At 37.9% G+C, this 16,340-nt stretch overlaps 1 protein-coding gene across 5 annotated transcripts in view; it reads left to right on the forward strand.

Annotated features, from left to right (window-relative positions):
* The window catches only part of USP1 (ubiquitin specific peptidase 1), a 110,314-nt gene that overhangs the window by 60,922 nt on the left and 33,052 nt on the right, over nt 1–16,340 (forward strand). For 4 of the 5 annotated variants that reach the window (XM_077768095.1, XM_077768093.1, XM_077768097.1 and 1 more), the window contains one exon: nt 26–102. The exons of the other annotated variant lie outside the window; for it this stretch is intronic. The gene's annotated coding sequence lies outside the window, so the exon portion shown is untranslated. The remainder of the gene's footprint in view (nt 1–25; nt 103–16,340) is intronic. 5 annotated transcript variants of the gene reach the window in all.

Consider the following 16,340-nt stretch of genomic DNA (forward strand, 5'->3'; position numbering starts at 1 on the left):
ATATACCATTTTGCATTCCTACCAGCAATGAATGAGAATTTCTCTTACTCCATATCCTCACCAGCCTTTTGCCAGTTTTCTGGATTTGAGCCATTCTAACAGGTATGTAGACGTGGGGCATCTTTTCGTATGTTGACTTGTCATTTGTATGGCTCCTTTGGTAAGGTGTCTGTTGAGGTCTTTGGCCCATTTTTAAAAATCAAGTTGTTTGTATTCTTATTGTTGAGCTTTAAAAGTTCTTTGTATACTTTGGGTAGTATAGTCCTTTATCAGATGTGTCTTTTGCAAAGGTTTTCTCCCTGTCTATGGCCACCTTTTCATTCTTTTGCAGAGAAAAAAAAATTATTTTAATGAAGTCTGACTTATCAATTCTTTCTTTCATGGATTCTGTCTTTGACATTGCATTGAAAAAGTCATCACTAAACCCAATGTCTTCTAGATTTTCTCCTATGTTATCTTCTAGGAGTTTTATAGTTTTGCATCTTACGTTTAGGTCTCTAGTCCATTTTGAATTAAGTCTTGTGAAGAATATAAGGAAGGTCTGAGTCTAGATTCTTTTTTTTGTTTTTTTGTTTTTGTTTTTTTTTGCATGTAGATGTCCAACTGTTAATCATTTGCTGAAAAGTCTTATTTTGCTGCATTGTTTTGCCTTTGCTCTTTTGTGAAGATCAGCTTACTGTATTTATGTGGGTCTATTTCTGAGCTCTCTATTCTTTTTTTTTCTTTTTTTTTTTTCTTTTTGAGAGAGAGAGAAAGTGAGCAAGGGCCAGAGGGAGAGGGAGAGAGAGAATCCCAAACAGGCACTACACTGGGCATGGAGATACGTGGGTCTGTTCTCAAGACCGTGAGGTCATGACCTGAGCCAAAATCAAGAGTTGGACCCATAACCAATGGAGCCACCCAGATGCCCCTGCACTCTCTATCCTGTTCCGCTGATCTCTCTGTCTGGTTTTTTTCCCCCTACTCTGGCCAATACTGCACTGACATGATTACTGTAGTTTTATAGTATGTCTTGTAGTTGAGTAGCGTCAATCCTCCAGATTTGTCCTTCTTCAGTATTGTGTATGTTATATTTTAATATATTCTTATCAGACACGAGTACTCAAGTGAACTAAAAATTAATACTAAATAGAGTATAAATATACAAAAACTGACCATGTATTATGTCCTTAAGTTTATTCTTAGCTGCAGACAACAGAGTCTACCCAAGCTAATTTGAGCAGAAGAGAACTAATAAGGTATTAGGTAGTTCCTTGATTCTCCAGGAGGGGCCAGAGAGCCAGGCTTGTATAGAACATAGCTAGCAGCGAAGTATTCAGGGCCCATATAACCAGGAAAACTGCCTAACCACACCATGGCATGGCCCTAGCAGAAACCTCACTGCCTCACCTCTGCTACCTGCACTCTGCACCTTTGACATTAAGGGTCAGATGCCAGACAGTGCTCCCTGCATGAGCCTCATGTCTAGCACGCAATGTGCACTTGGTGGAAGCTAGTTAAATAGGTCTCTCCCACACTCAAAAATCTACCAGCCCAAACAACATAACTGCCAAGCTCTTCTAAAGCTTCATGCAATAAAGCTCTTATAAATTGTTTCACAAACTAGAAAGAGGGAATGCTAACCAACTCATTTTATGAGGCTAACCAACTCATTTTATGAGACTAGTATAACTTTGATACTGAAATCAGAAGATAAAATTATAGACCAAACTCTTAAAAATTTTAAAAATTGAATTAAATTTTTAAATCAAATTTAACACTATATTATTGAAACAAACCAAAAACCAAAAACATTTATCATGACCAAGTAAGGCCTTTGGGGAACATGAGGTTGAGAGAAGTAGTCCAGGGTTTATTTAAAACACTAGGTACTAAAACCAGTGTGTCTGCTACTTCCTAGCTGTGTGACCTTGGGCAATTTGCCTAACTCTCTTTGCCTTGGTTTCTCACCTATAAAATGGATGTAATAATAGTTCCTACCTTATAAGATTATTGTGCATATTAAATGAGTGAAATAAATCAAGAGCTTAGAAAAGATCCCCGGTTAAGTTGTCATTATCTCGTGCATGTGATTATCAATTGCAGTGGACACCGACACTGATAAAAAAAGATGACACTAGGGGCGCCTGGGTGGCTCAGTTGATTGAGCATCCAGCTTCGACTCAGGTCATGATCTCACAGTTCTAGGGTTCAAGCCCTGCGTCGGGCTCAGTGCTGACAGCTCAGAGCCTGGAGCCTGCCTTCAGATTCTGTGGCTCCCCCTCTCTCTGACCCTCCCCTGCTCACGCTGTCTCTTTCTCTCAAACATAAATGAAACATTAAACAAAATTAGAAAAAGAAAGATGACACTAAAGACTGACATCTGCAGCCGGTGCTGGCTAAGGATGATGACAAACCAGAAACTGCTTTCCCTCTATGGTTACATACCAACCTAGGGAGACAAATGAGACTGTTTGGGGATGGATAGAACCCAAATCTGAATTCTGAACCTTAGGCTGACAAAGAAGTTACTGAATTGAACTGAATTTCCCTGAATGGGAGCAATCAAGTTTTGCATCAGGCACAATAGGGGTTCAGAGTCAGACATCAAACTGAGTTATAGAAACTGAAGATCTGTTTTACCACTCCTGAGCTAGGGCTGTGAACAGGGCCATGTAATTTGAGGGCTGGTGCAAAATGAAAATGAAAGGCCCATTGTTCAAAAAGTAAGAATAATGTACTCTTAAAGATATTAAAAATGTAATACCCTTTATTCCAAGGTCCCTCTCTCAACTTGTCATGGCATTTTTAATTTGCTATTTAATGTCATTCAGAGTAAAGAAATATTAAAATTTCAAATTATTAGCATGAATTTTACCACTCATCTTTATATTGTGCACTGCAGTTTTTTTGTTTTGTTTTGTTACAAATAGTTTATTGTCAAGTTGGATTCCACATAACACCCAGTGCTCATCCCCACAAGTGCCCTCCTCCATGCCCATCTGCCCCCCCCCCACACCCATCAGTCCTCAGTTTGTTCTCAGCATTCAAGAGTCTCTCATGGTTTGCTTCCCTCCCTCTCCCGCACCATTTCCCCCCTTCTTCTCCCCCATGGTCCTCCGTTAAGTTCCTCCTAATCCTCCTATATGTGCAAACATATGATATTTGTCCTTTTCTGCCTGACTTATTTCGCTCAGCATAACACCCTCAAGGTCCATCCATGTTGCTACACATGGACAGATTTCATTCTTTCCCATTGCCCTGTAGTATTCCATTGTATAGATAAACCACATCTTCTTGATCCATTCGTCTGTTGATGGACACTTAGGCTCTTTCCATGTTTTAGCTATTGTTGAGAGTGTGCAGTGCAGTTTTAAATGCAAATTTAAGAACTTTTAACTCCTATGTGGAATCACTGAAATTACTCAATTCAGATTTCATAGCTCATATATGAATATGTATTTTGTTCTTACCAGAAAAGGGGAAACACCGCACAAAACTAGCTTAACTGTCTTTATTTTACTTCACGATAGACACACATTTTACCAACACTCTTCATCTTCACCTTACTGATGACCAAGGAAGGACTGAAAGAAAAGGAACTAAGGATTACGGAGTCTTTCCCTTTCCTTCAATAAAACAGCCTCATTTATAACCCACCTTTACTCACTTGCTGAAAATCCATGTATTGTGGGCCCACCAGAGTCAAGAGAAGAGAATATTATAAGGAGGTTCAGCATAGAATGAAAACATGGAATTGGGAATTACCTTAGAGAAAACTGTTTTGTTGGTGCGATGTGTGTGGAAGCCACACTGAAGGGCTCACAGTGTAAACTATAAGAGGAGGTGAGGAGACAGGGACAGTTAGTATTAACAAGGAGTTTGTCTGTGAAATATAGGCAAGGGCAGCATCTACAGGGGGATGTAGGATTTTGAGGAAGGATTAGTTTTTTGTTTTGTTTTGTTTTGTTTTGTTTGTTTTTAAGTAGGCTCTATGCCCAGAGTGGAGCTCAACTAGCGTGGAGCCCAAAACCTGATCTGAGATCAAGAGTCAGATGCTAGGGGCACCTGGGTGGCTCAGTCGGTTAGGCATCTTCAGCTCAGGTCATGATCTCAGTTTATGAGTTTAAGCCCACATCAGGCTCTCTGATGTTAGCACAGAGCTCACTTTGGATCCTCTGTCCCCCTTTCTCTCTGCCCCTCACCTGCTTGTGTGCACAGGCAGTCTCTCTCTCTCTCTCTCTCTCTCAAAAAAAAAAAAAGAGAGATACTCTACTTACTGAGCCACCCAGGCGCCCTAAGATAGAGAACTTAAGCAGGATTCATGCTCAGTGGGGAGCCCCACACAGGGTTCCATCCTACAACCCTGGGATCATGATGTAAGCTGAAATCAAGAGTCGGTCATTCAACTGATTAAACCACCCAGGCACCCCTAAGAAGTTTTTAACTGACAGACTCCTACCTCATAGGATTATAGTGATCATTAAATATATAATCCACGTGAAAGGTTAAATCTAGTGCCTAGTAAGCACTCAACAAACATTAGCTTTAAAAATAGAGTGAAGTAGCATTAATATCTCCATTTTATAGAATTCCAATTCTGCCTAATTCCAAACTTTCAAATACTCCGTTAAATGACTTCACTTCCTGATGCCTGGCTGTCTCAGCCAGAGAGCATATGACTCTTGATCTCAGGGTCATGGGTTCAAGCCCTACGTTGGGTGTAAAGGTTACTTAAATAAATATGTTTTCTTTAAATTATTTTTAGAGCGAGAGTGAGAGCACATGAGCAGGGAAGAGGGGTAGAGGCGGACAGAGAGAATCTTAAGCAGGCTCCACATTCAACATGGAGCCTAATATGGGCTTGATCCCATGACCCTGGGATCCTGACCTGAGCCAAAATCAAGAATCAGACACTTAGCCCACTGAGCCTCCCAGGTGCCCCTAAGTTACTTTTTTTTTTTTTTTTTGCCACTTAATATATTTTTATTAAAATAGTATCTAAAATTATTTAATGTAAAACCNAGTTACTTTTTAAAAGACAAGTGACTTCACGTCTTGCTTTACCACCTTCTGATGAACCCACTTACTCAGGCAAAAAAAACTTACTAAAGTGTCCAGAGTACTAACCAAGAGAAGCTGGACAAAATATTAACAAATACTTAATCCTTAGTACAATACTTACTCTTTAATCCTCACAACAATTATATATTCCTCCCTCAGCGTACGTAATGAATATAGGAGACCATCTTTCTCCATCCCCAAGTTAGTCTTTTGGAAAACCAGCAGGTGTAAGACCAGTCAACACTGTGAAGTGAGCGCCACCTACTGCTGAGAAACGTAAAGGCATTCTCGGAGAGTCCTGATGTCTTGATTTGGTTTAAAGGCATTACTTGTCCCAGGGATCCTTCAGACGGAGGCAACTTAGATGATACTTATTTCAGTTAGCTAGCTAAAAAGTTAAAACTTGGAAAGTTCTCTTTTACTTTTAACTAGTTAATTCGTTAACTGGCCAAATATCTCCCCCTCCTTTTAACTAGACAGTTTTATCTTTTAACTGCTTAAGAAGTTTTAAGTTTTAAAATTTAAATTAAGTTGCTTTAACTTGGAGTGATTTCAGTAACTAGCATTTCCAAGGCTAGCTTGATGGACTTGCATTTTTGAGCTAGAACAAGAAATTACAATTCTTCCTTCATTGGTCACTTTCTTTATGCCAGGCACTTGACACTGGGGATACAGAGTTTTGAAAAATTATCTCAATAGAGAGCAACCATATAAAAATATTATCAAATGCTAAATGCTACAATGGAAGTCTACAGGAAGTAAAAGCAGAAAATAGAGGAGGGGGCAGTTCTATATGAGATTCTGCAGAAGTGACATTTGAATCACAAAATTCAGAACAGGGAGGAACCAATTCCCGGTGCCTGGCTGGCTCGGTTGGTGGCATACGCGACTCTTGATCTCAGAGTTGTAAATCCAAGCGCCATGTTGGGTGTAGAGATTACCTAAAAATAAAATCTTAAAAAACAAAGGAACTAATTCATTTGTCCATTCACTTATAAAGTGCCTACCCTGTGCACAAAGATAAATCATACAGGATTCATTTTCTAAAGGAGCCCACAGCTAGCAAGGGGCTTAGTTAGCAAGATATTTAAACAAGTTATCCACCCTCCTGCTTTGTGTAAAACCAGAATAAAATTTGGTAATTTGGACTGGAAATATAAACATCAAGAGACTCAAATACCTATGCATACAAATAACTCAATACCCAGTATAAAGTGTTATAATCTGAGTAACTACAGTTTACAATGGTAACAGAAAGATGGCATGACTAACCCCACAACTCAGTGAGGCCTTCTACTGGAATATGAGTCCCCTGAGGGTGAAACTTGGTCTTACTTAGTTTATAACCCCTGGGCCAGCACAGGGCCTGCAACATAGCAGCCAGTCAAGGTGGAGCAAATTGTGTTCAGGGGAGGGAAAGGACAAAGAAGGGTTCATCAAGGAGAAGATTGAACTGGATGTTGAAGTTGAGGAGTTTTCAAGGTTAAAAACCATAGAGATGGGACTGGAAAAAAGAGGCCAAAGAAGAGAATCTGAGCAAAGGAATTAGTACAGAAAAGACAAATTTGTGAACAAGCATAAGCCCATTAAGGAAACTGCCAATAGCTCAGTGTGTTTGGAGTGTAGGGTGGGAATAGGGAAGTGATGGGGGTATGAAACTAGAAAAATAGGGGGCAACTTACATCACGGTGGGGGGCTTGCCCACCATACGTGGGAGTTGGGACATTACTGTGCACAGATGTGTTAAAAAGGCAACTCTAATGGCATGGAGAGGATGGATCAAAGTGGGAAGGAGACTAAATAAGAGAAACTTGGCAGGAAGGTGTGCCATTAGAGAGCACAGTCTGAACTAAGACCATGGAGATGGAGAGAAGGGAACAAATTCAGAAGATATACGTGACCATTTTGGCAATATAAAGGTCTAGGGATCTTGAAATTTTTCTGTTGGATATCATCTAAAATTACTCAACAAAATACAAATACATGTACTCTCTCAATCTCCCTCTGTTACATGATTAGATGAGTTGCAAGAAGGAAAGGGAAACCTCATGAAGTCAGAAATGAAATGGGAGTTTAAGGCGGGGAAGGAGAGCATAAGACCAGGGAGAGGAAAGATGAAGTCAGCGAGGGAAGAGAATGATGAAGTCTTCGGGCATCCGAAGGCATCCTGGAACCAAGAGTAGAAATGTCAGTGCACAGAGGAACCTGGGAATAAGACTCGGGCCCACCCAGGCAGGGAAATGGCAGAGGTCACTCTAGGTAAAGCTGGGCACAGGAAAGACTGTTGAAGGAAGCTGGGTGCGGGGAATCTTCTCCAGGAAGGTGGAGAATAAAGAAAATTGTTTTGGCTTGGGTTTGGAGAAAAGGTTTAAAAAAGAAAGTCATCCATGAGAGTTTTAGTAATTGACCAGCTCTCGCATGATTTTGGCCTGAATCTACATTTGTTCTGAAGGTCTTAAAAACTGCAAATCTCTCCTTCTCCCAAAGAATTATTTACAATGGATCCAGGTGTGGAGTGCCTCTGGGCATAACTGAAGAAATCCTTCTTGGGAAACAAGTTGGATTCGTTTTCTATTGCTGATATAACAAATTACAATGACTTAAAACAATTTAAGGACTCATGTAATGATGTCCACTGGACAATCCAGAATAATTTTTTCATCTCAAGGTCCTTAACCTTAGTGATGTCTGCAAAGTCTCTTTTTCTATGTACGACAATATATTCATAGGTTTCAGGCAATAGGACATCAGCATTTTTGGGAGATCATTATTCTACCTACCATAAGAACCCCCAACGCATACCTCAGAATATTCCTACAGATACAGTTACAACAAATGTGAGCTTACAACCTAAAAAGACAAAAACCAAAAAAATCCCACACAAAGAAAAAGCCACCATGAGCAAGTGTCAGCCAAAAAAGAAAAAAATCAATAGAACCAGACTAGAAATGATTTCAGATACTGGAATTACTGGATAGAAAATTTTTAAATAACAATGTTTTATAGGTTTAAATAAGTGAAAGATAAAATTTAAGACATGAGTAAAGAGGGAGAGAAACTCAAATATGCAGAGAGATTAAAACATATACACACACACATATATGTCTATATATATACATAATATACACATATATATGTATATACAACATTAGGAAATGAAAAACATAACAAAGGAAATGAAAAACTCAGTGCTAGGATATATGGTGCTAAGATAAATAGCAAACTAAATGCAGCCGAAGAGAGAATTGGTTAAATGGAAGATAGGACTGAAGAAATTATGCAGAATTGGAGGTCAAATTCATATGAAAAATATGAAGAAATGAACAGACATGGAAGGTAAAGGAAGGTTTATTAAGTATATTCTCTGTCTTTCACATACTACAGATGAGAGTATTGCCAAATATTTGGCCATGTTACCACTCTTCAGGCCTTTACCCGCTGTATACAAAGTTCCCAACACCCAATGTCTTAAAACTACAACCATTTTATTTGTTCACATTCTGAGGGTCAAGAATGAGACCAAACTTGGGTGAATAGGTTTTTTGCTCCACAGTGGTTCATGAAGTCGCATGTCAGATAGTGCTAGTGTTCTCACATGTCTGATGCCTTGGCAGGGCTGGCTGGAAGACTGGAACTCCACGCTGCCTTGCTGCACATCATTTTCTTCAGATAGCTTGGTGGGCTACCTTTAAGGGTGGCTTAGTGCTGAGAGTATCCCACTCAACAAAGAATCTGTAGATCTCTTCAAGATCAGTCTTAAAAATTACAATGTATCACTTCTGCTACATTCTATCCAGGAAAATAGGTCACAGGGACAGCCCAGATTCAAGAAGAAAGAAAAATAGAACCCACACATGCTACTTTGGGTTTTTAATGGAACTTTATACTCTGATTCTTAAATTTATATGGAAGGGTAAAAACTAAAACTAGACAACACATTCTTGAAGCAAAATAGGACATAAGTATTTGTTTTTATCAGATATCAAGATTTATTTCAAAACTATAGTGATCATACAGGTAATAAATCCAAAAATGTGTAATAGACTCATATTTGTAAACAGATATATGACAGAGGTTTCTATAGACCTCTGGGGTAAGGATGAACTATTTAATAAATGGGCCAGGATAACTTTTTATTCATATGGAAAAAATAAAGTAAGATTGGTTTCATACTTTAGATCATACACAAAGAAATCAATAAAAGCTAAATGTAAAAACTTTTAAACTTTTTGAAGAAAATATTGGAAAAAATATTTTACTCTTAGGATAGGAAAGGATTTCTTATACTAGACTGAAAATAAAAGGAAAAACAAAAACAAAAAAGCTAACCATAAAGATAAACCATAAAACTAAAGACTGATAAATCTGACCATATTAAAATCACATCTATTTATTAAAACAAAACATAAAATGAGTGAAAAGGTAAATCCCGTGTTTGTGTTTTTATAATTCAATCACTTGATTCCAAATTTACATGAAAATGCAAAGCAATTCTAGAATAGTTGACATAATTTTGAAGAAGAACAAAGTCAGAGGACTGACACTACTTGATTTCAAGACTCACTATAAAGCTGCAATAATACAAGATTGTGTAAGACAGATGTATATTTTTTTTAAATCAAGCATTGACACACAATGTTATATTAGTTTCAGGTCTACAAGATTGTGATTCAACAATTCTATAGGTTGTTGTGCTCATCACAAGTGTTAACTACATCAGTCAGCACATAATACTATTGACTATATGCCCTATGGTGTTATCTTTTATTCCCATTTTTTTATTCCATAACTGGAAGCCCATATTTCCCATCCCCCTTCACCATTTTGCCCATACTCCCTGCCCCCTCTCCTCTTAAATATACATCACATCTTCTTTATCCATTCATCTTTTGATGGACATTTAAGTTGCTTCCTTATCTTGGCTAGTGTAAATAATGTTGCAATAAACATAGTGGTGCGTTATTTTGAAGACTGTGTTTTCATTTTCTTTGGGTAAATACTCAGCACTGGAATTATTGGACCATATGATATTTCTAATTTTAACTTTTTGAAGAACTTTTATCCTGTTTTCCACAGTGGCTGTACCAGTTTGCATTCTCACCAACAGTGCACAGGCATTCCTGTTTCTCTACATCCTGGCTAACACTTGTTATTTCTTGTCTTTTTGGTACTAACCATTCTGACAAGTGTAAGGTGATCTATCATTGTGGTTTTGATTTGCATCTCCCTGATGATGAATAATATTGAGCATTGTTTCATGTATCTCTTGGCCATTTGTATGTCTTCTTTGGAAAAATGTCTGTTCAGGTCTTTTGCCCACTTTTAAATTGGATTATTTGGATTTTTTTTTTGTGTGTTGAATTATACAGGTTCTTTATATATTTTAGATACAAACTCTTCATTAGATATATCATTTGCAAATATCTTCAGACATATAAGTTAATAGAATTTATTAACAGAGTTCAGAAGCCAAAAATAATAGAGTTAAGAAATAAACCCACTTGTATATAATTGATTTTTAACCAAAGTATCAGGGTAATTCAAAGGATAAAAAATGGCTTTTCAAAAAATGGTGCTGAAATATCTATACACAAAATTGGATAATCTCAACTATTATCTCACACCACATCCAAAAATCAAAGTAGAAATAGAACTAAATAGAAGTGCTGAAATTATAAAATTTCCAGAAGAAAACATAGGAGATAGTCTTTTTGATCTTAGATTAGGCAACAATTTCTTTGATACAATACTAAAAGTATCAACCATAAAGTAAAAAGAATAATAAATTGGAATTCATCAAAATTAAAAATTTTTGTTTTTCAGAAAATGTTGTTAAACTAAAAAGGGATGCTACATAAGGCAAACTTTGCAAAATAGATCTGATGAAAACTTGTATATGGAATATCAGAAGTCTTACAAGAATAAGAAGAAAATAACCCAATTAAAAAAAATAGGCACAAGATTTGAACAGAAGTATTATTAAAGAAAATATATAGGAGCACCTGGGGTGGCTCAGTCAGTTTAGCATCCTACCGTTGACCTCAGTTCAGGTCATGATCTCACAATTCATGAAATCGAGACCCAGACTGGGATCTGTGCTGACAGCATGGAGCCTGCTTGGGATTTTCTCTCTGCTCCTGCCTTGTGCTCTCTCTCAAAATAAATAAATAAACATGAAAAATTTAAAAAAAGAACACATACAAATGCCAAACTAGACATAGAAAGGTCTTTAGCTTCTTTTAAAGTTTTTTTTTAAATTTTTAATGTTTTACTTATTTCTGAGAGAGAGAGAGACAGCGTGAGCAGGGGGAGGATCAGAGAGAGAGAGGGAGATACAGAATCTGAAACAGGCTCCAGCCTCTGAGCTAGCTGTCAGCACAGAGCCTGACGCGGGTCCCGAACCCACGAACTGTGAGATCATGACCTGAGCCAAAGTCGGATGCTTAACCGACTGAGCCACCCAGGCGCCCCTTAAGTTTATTTATTTAAGCAATCTCTATATCCAGTGTGGAAATTGAACTCACAGCCCCAAGGTTGAGCCACATGCTCTACCCACTGAGACAGCCAGGCGCTCAATGAGTTTTACTGCTTTATATCTTCTTGTTTTAAATTAAAATTTAAAAATATGACAGTCTCAACTGTCAAAGGATGACAGGATGAAAAGAACCAGAAATTCTCGTACATTGTGTAGATGTACATTAGTATAAACACTTTCGAAAACAGTTTAACATTATCTAGCATAGTTGACATATACCATAAATAGGTGCGTGTGTCTACTACAAGATATATGTGGATACATGTTATAGGGGAAAAAACTGGGAATCATTCAAATGCTCATTGATAGGAGAATGGATAAATTGTGACATAGTCACACAGTAGAGTATTACACAGTAGCAAAAATGAGACAACTACAGCTATACCCAATAACATAGTTGAACTCCTCACACATAAAACTAAATATAAAAATCAAGCTATAGAATGTTACTACTTATATAAACTTTGATACCAAACATGATGGGATAGTTTACCTTAATGTACATGTATTCTTCCATGTCTCTCAGTTCATAATGAATAAAAAATATCTGGAAAACAGGCTAAATGGATGAAAAAGAAGTGTGGGGCAGTAACAAAAGTTACTATACCCTGGGTTTAAATATATAATGGGTAGTTTTTTGAAAATTCCTGAAACTTGTCTTTCTCTACCAACTACATAGTTTTTCCTTCTGTAGAATCCTGCTTTTTCAAATGCTGGCTAAATTTGTGTTAACTAAACTTGCACTAGGTCTGTTTAAAAGGTCTGTACAAGGAACGTGAGGGATTTCTAATAAATGTAGCTGCTTGGTGACAATGCTTGTGATTCTTATATCAGCTTATCTCAAACTTCCTTAAAATACTGAAGTGGAAAAATGTGAAAACTATTCTTTTTATATGAGTTTTACAATATAGAAATGTGTCTGCCTTGCCTCTAGGGATAAGAGTTTTGATTTGCAGATGTTCTCAGTTCTTATCTTTTTCGTCCTCTCCCAGCAATTGTTGAAATGTTGGCCAAATTAAAATAGTGTCCAGAGAATCTTAACAAACAATGTGAAGCCTGGTTTATTTCAACAATTTGTAGCCACCTGACTTGAAGTTGCTTTGTTGTAATAGATGACTAGTTGGATGGAGTACCCAACACTGGCATTAACACCCATGGGTTCTTTGAAGTCACTCTTGGGGTCCTTCCAGGGGAAGCAGCCTGATGGTCCAACTCTGGTCTAAGATCATGCCTTTCACTGACAGGTCTTCTAGACTTAGCTCTTAGATAAGAAAAGTTTAAAAATGGTGTTTACACTTAAGGAAAAGTGTGATTATCAACAAGTGGGTCTCCCTGTGTGATTAGGATTATGTGAAGATGCTGAGGCAACAATTCCAAAACTGAGGATTCACTGAGACAGTGTTTCAGAATTCTCCCCAAGGTGCACCTATCAGCCTTCCTAGCTGCCTTTTTTCCAAGGGGTCTTTAGAGGTAAGGATCTAGATGCTTTGGTTTCTACATTGAAAAAGTCTTGAGCTAAGAATAGATTCAGTTTGAATTTGTTGCTCCTCTGTGTGAATTGAGGAAAAATCCTGGGTGAATCACGCCTGAGTAGTTTGAGGGAGTGTTTTTTCTTGTGAGAACTGAAATAGAGGGTAGTTCCAAGGGACATGTTTATAAACTTAAGGTATATATAAATGTTGATTCACAAATTTGGAAATCTTTGCACCATCAGTAATTTGGGACAAGATGTCACTATATTGAGGATGCACCTGAAACCCAAGGGAGTAGGGTACTACAAGAAAGCCCGGTAGACTAGACTTTCTAATGTATAAGGAAACGCTGAAGTACTTCTAGAAATCTCAGCTGTGGAGACTTCAAAAATCTCAAAGACCAGGTCAAAGTTCTTAGCAAACCTAGGTTAAGTCAACCCAACTGGCTTCCTTTTTTTTTTTTCTTAAAGATTTTATTTTATTGTTTCTAAAATTTTTTTTACATTTAAAAAAAATTTTTAATGTTTTTTTTTTTAAAATTTATTTTTGAGAGAGAGACAGAGGCAGCATGAGCATGAGAGGGTCAGAGAGAGAGGGAGACACAGAATCTGAAGACAGGCTCCAGGCTCTGAGCTGTCAGCATAGAGCCCAATGCAGGGCTTGAACCCACAAACCATGAGATCATGACCTGAGCCGAGGCCCGACGCCTAACTGACTGAGCCACCCAGGCGTCCCTACATTTATTTATTTTTGAGAGGCAGAGAGAGACACAGTGTGAACCGGGGAAGGTCAGAGAGAGAAGGAGACACAGAATCCGAAGCAGGCTGCAGGTTCTAAGCAAGGTGTCAGCACAGAGCCCAACATGGGGTTTAAACCCACAAATTGTGAGATCATGACCTGAGCTGAAGTTGGATGCTCAACTAAGCCACCCAGGTGCCCCAAGATTTTATTTGTTAAGTAATCTGTTTACTTACTGCAGGCCTCAAACTCATAACCCCAAAATCAAGATCACCCACTCCACCAACTGAGCTGTCCAGGTGCCACTCCAACCTGCTTCTTCTATCCCATTGACAAAAAGACAAGAGAATGATCAGGAGTTGGCAGAAATTATTAAAAGATTTTATCATTCAAAATGAGGGGACTTTTTTTTTTTTTAAATTTTAGAGAGAGAGCAAGTGAGGTAGAGGGCAATGGAAGAGAAAGAATCCTAAGCAGGCTCCATGCTCAGTGCAGAGCCTGATGCAGGGCTTGATCCCACAACCCTGGGATCATGACCTGAGCCAAAAGCAAGAGTCAGATGCTCATTTGGCTGAACCAGCCAGGTGCCCCAAGAGGAACTTTTTTAAAGTTTATTTTTAAATTTTTTTAAAGTTTATATTTTTGAGTGACTTTTAATATAAGTTAATAAGTTGTTTGCTTTTATCATAAAACTAATAGGCAACCAACGGAATGGGAAAAGGTAGTTGCAAATGACATATCAGATAAAGGGCTAGTATCCAAAATCTATAAGGAACTCACCAAACTCCATACCTGAAAAACAATCCAGTGAAGAAATGGGCAGAAGTTATGAACAGACACTTCTTTAAAGAGGACATCCAGATGGCCAACAGACACATGAAATGATGCTCAGTGTCCCTCCTCATCAGGGAAATACAAATCAAAACCACACTGAGATACCACCTCACGCCATTCAGAGTGGCTAAAATGAGCAAATCAGAGGACTCTAGATGCTGGCGAGGATGTGGAGAAATGGGCACCCTCCTACACTGTTGGTGGGAATGTAAACTGGTGCAGTCCCTCTGGAAAACAGCATGGAGGTTCCTCAAAAAATTAACAATAGAACTCCCCTATGACCCAGCAATAGCACTGCTAGGAATTTACCCAAGGGATACAGGGGTGCTGATGCATAGGGGCACATGTACCTCAATGTTCATAGCAACACTCTCAACAATAGCCAAAACATGGAAAGAGCCTAAGCGTCCATCAGCTGATGAACAGATCAAGAAGATGTGGTTTATCTATACAATGGAATACTACATGGCAATGAGAAAGAATGAAATCTGGCCATGGGTAGTAACATGGATGGAACTTGAGGGTGTGATGCTAAGTGAAATAAGTCAGGCAGAGAAGGACAGATACCATATGTTTGCATGTATAGGTGGATTAGGAGGAACTTAACGGAGGACCGTGGGGGAGAAGAAGGGGAAAAATAGTGGAGGAGAGGGAGGGAGGCAAACCATGAGAGACTCTTGAATGCTGAGAACAAACTGAGGGCTGCTGGGAGTGGGGGGGATGGAGGAGGGAGGTAATGGGCATGGAGGAGGGCACTTGTGGGGATGAGCACTGGGTGTTATATGGAAACCAACTTGACAATAAACTATTTTTAAAAAAATGAAAAATAATACCATAAAAAAATAAGTTGTTTGCTTTTAAAGACAATGATCTGAAAGTGCATGACCTGAAAGTAATGTAATTCGTGCAAATGTTCTGCAAACTGTTTTAGTTTTTAAGAGGTATTTGGATGTTTTAAGATCTCAAAAATGATTGTTTAGAAAAGGTTCCTTACAAGCAGCAAAATAAAAATCCTTAATTGAAAACATAAATCTTCTATTGGTAAAAGTTGTAAAAACAAATGATTTTAATATCTCTTTGCAAGAAAAAATACAGAAGCATGTTTTCTGTGCAGAGCTAAAGATAAAACTTTTATTGGTATTATGACAAATTGTGATAAAGCAATGAAACTATAATTTATTAATTAAATTATTTTAAAATAATTCTGTTTTTCAGCATAATCTTACATGAGAAAAAAAATTAACTTCCATACTCCAAAAATCACAGCATACTGACAAAGGATTATATTATGGCCTAGTAATAATAAAATGTCTATACACACGTGTGCACACAGGTACTTACATATTTGGTAACAAACACATAGTTACTCCATCCCTAATTTTAGAACTTTTACATTAAATGTTCAAGCTCAAAAGTAACAAATATATAAGATGTGACTAATCTAGGAGCAGTAACATTTCTTCCTGTGGAAATTTCCTTAATATTAAAAAAGTGAAATTAAAAAGAAAATCTGTTGGTCAAAAATATTTTAATGAACTTTGACTTTTTATTTATTTTTAAAAAATTATTTTTTTTTAATTTTAGAAACAGAGAGCACAAGTGGGAGAGAGGGGCAGAGGGAGATACCTAGAGAGAGAATCCCAAGCAGCTCTCATGCTCAGTGTGGAGCCCAAGGTGGGGTTTAATCCCACACCCTGGGATCATGACTGGAGCTGAAT

This window comes from Crocuta crocuta, unplaced genomic scaffold (genome assembly GCF_008692635.1).
Source record: "Crocuta crocuta isolate KB4526 unplaced genomic scaffold, BGI_CrCroc_1.0 scaffold85, whole genome shotgun sequence".
Classification (NCBI taxonomy): Eukaryota; Metazoa; Chordata; class Mammalia; order Carnivora; family Hyaenidae; genus Crocuta; species Crocuta crocuta.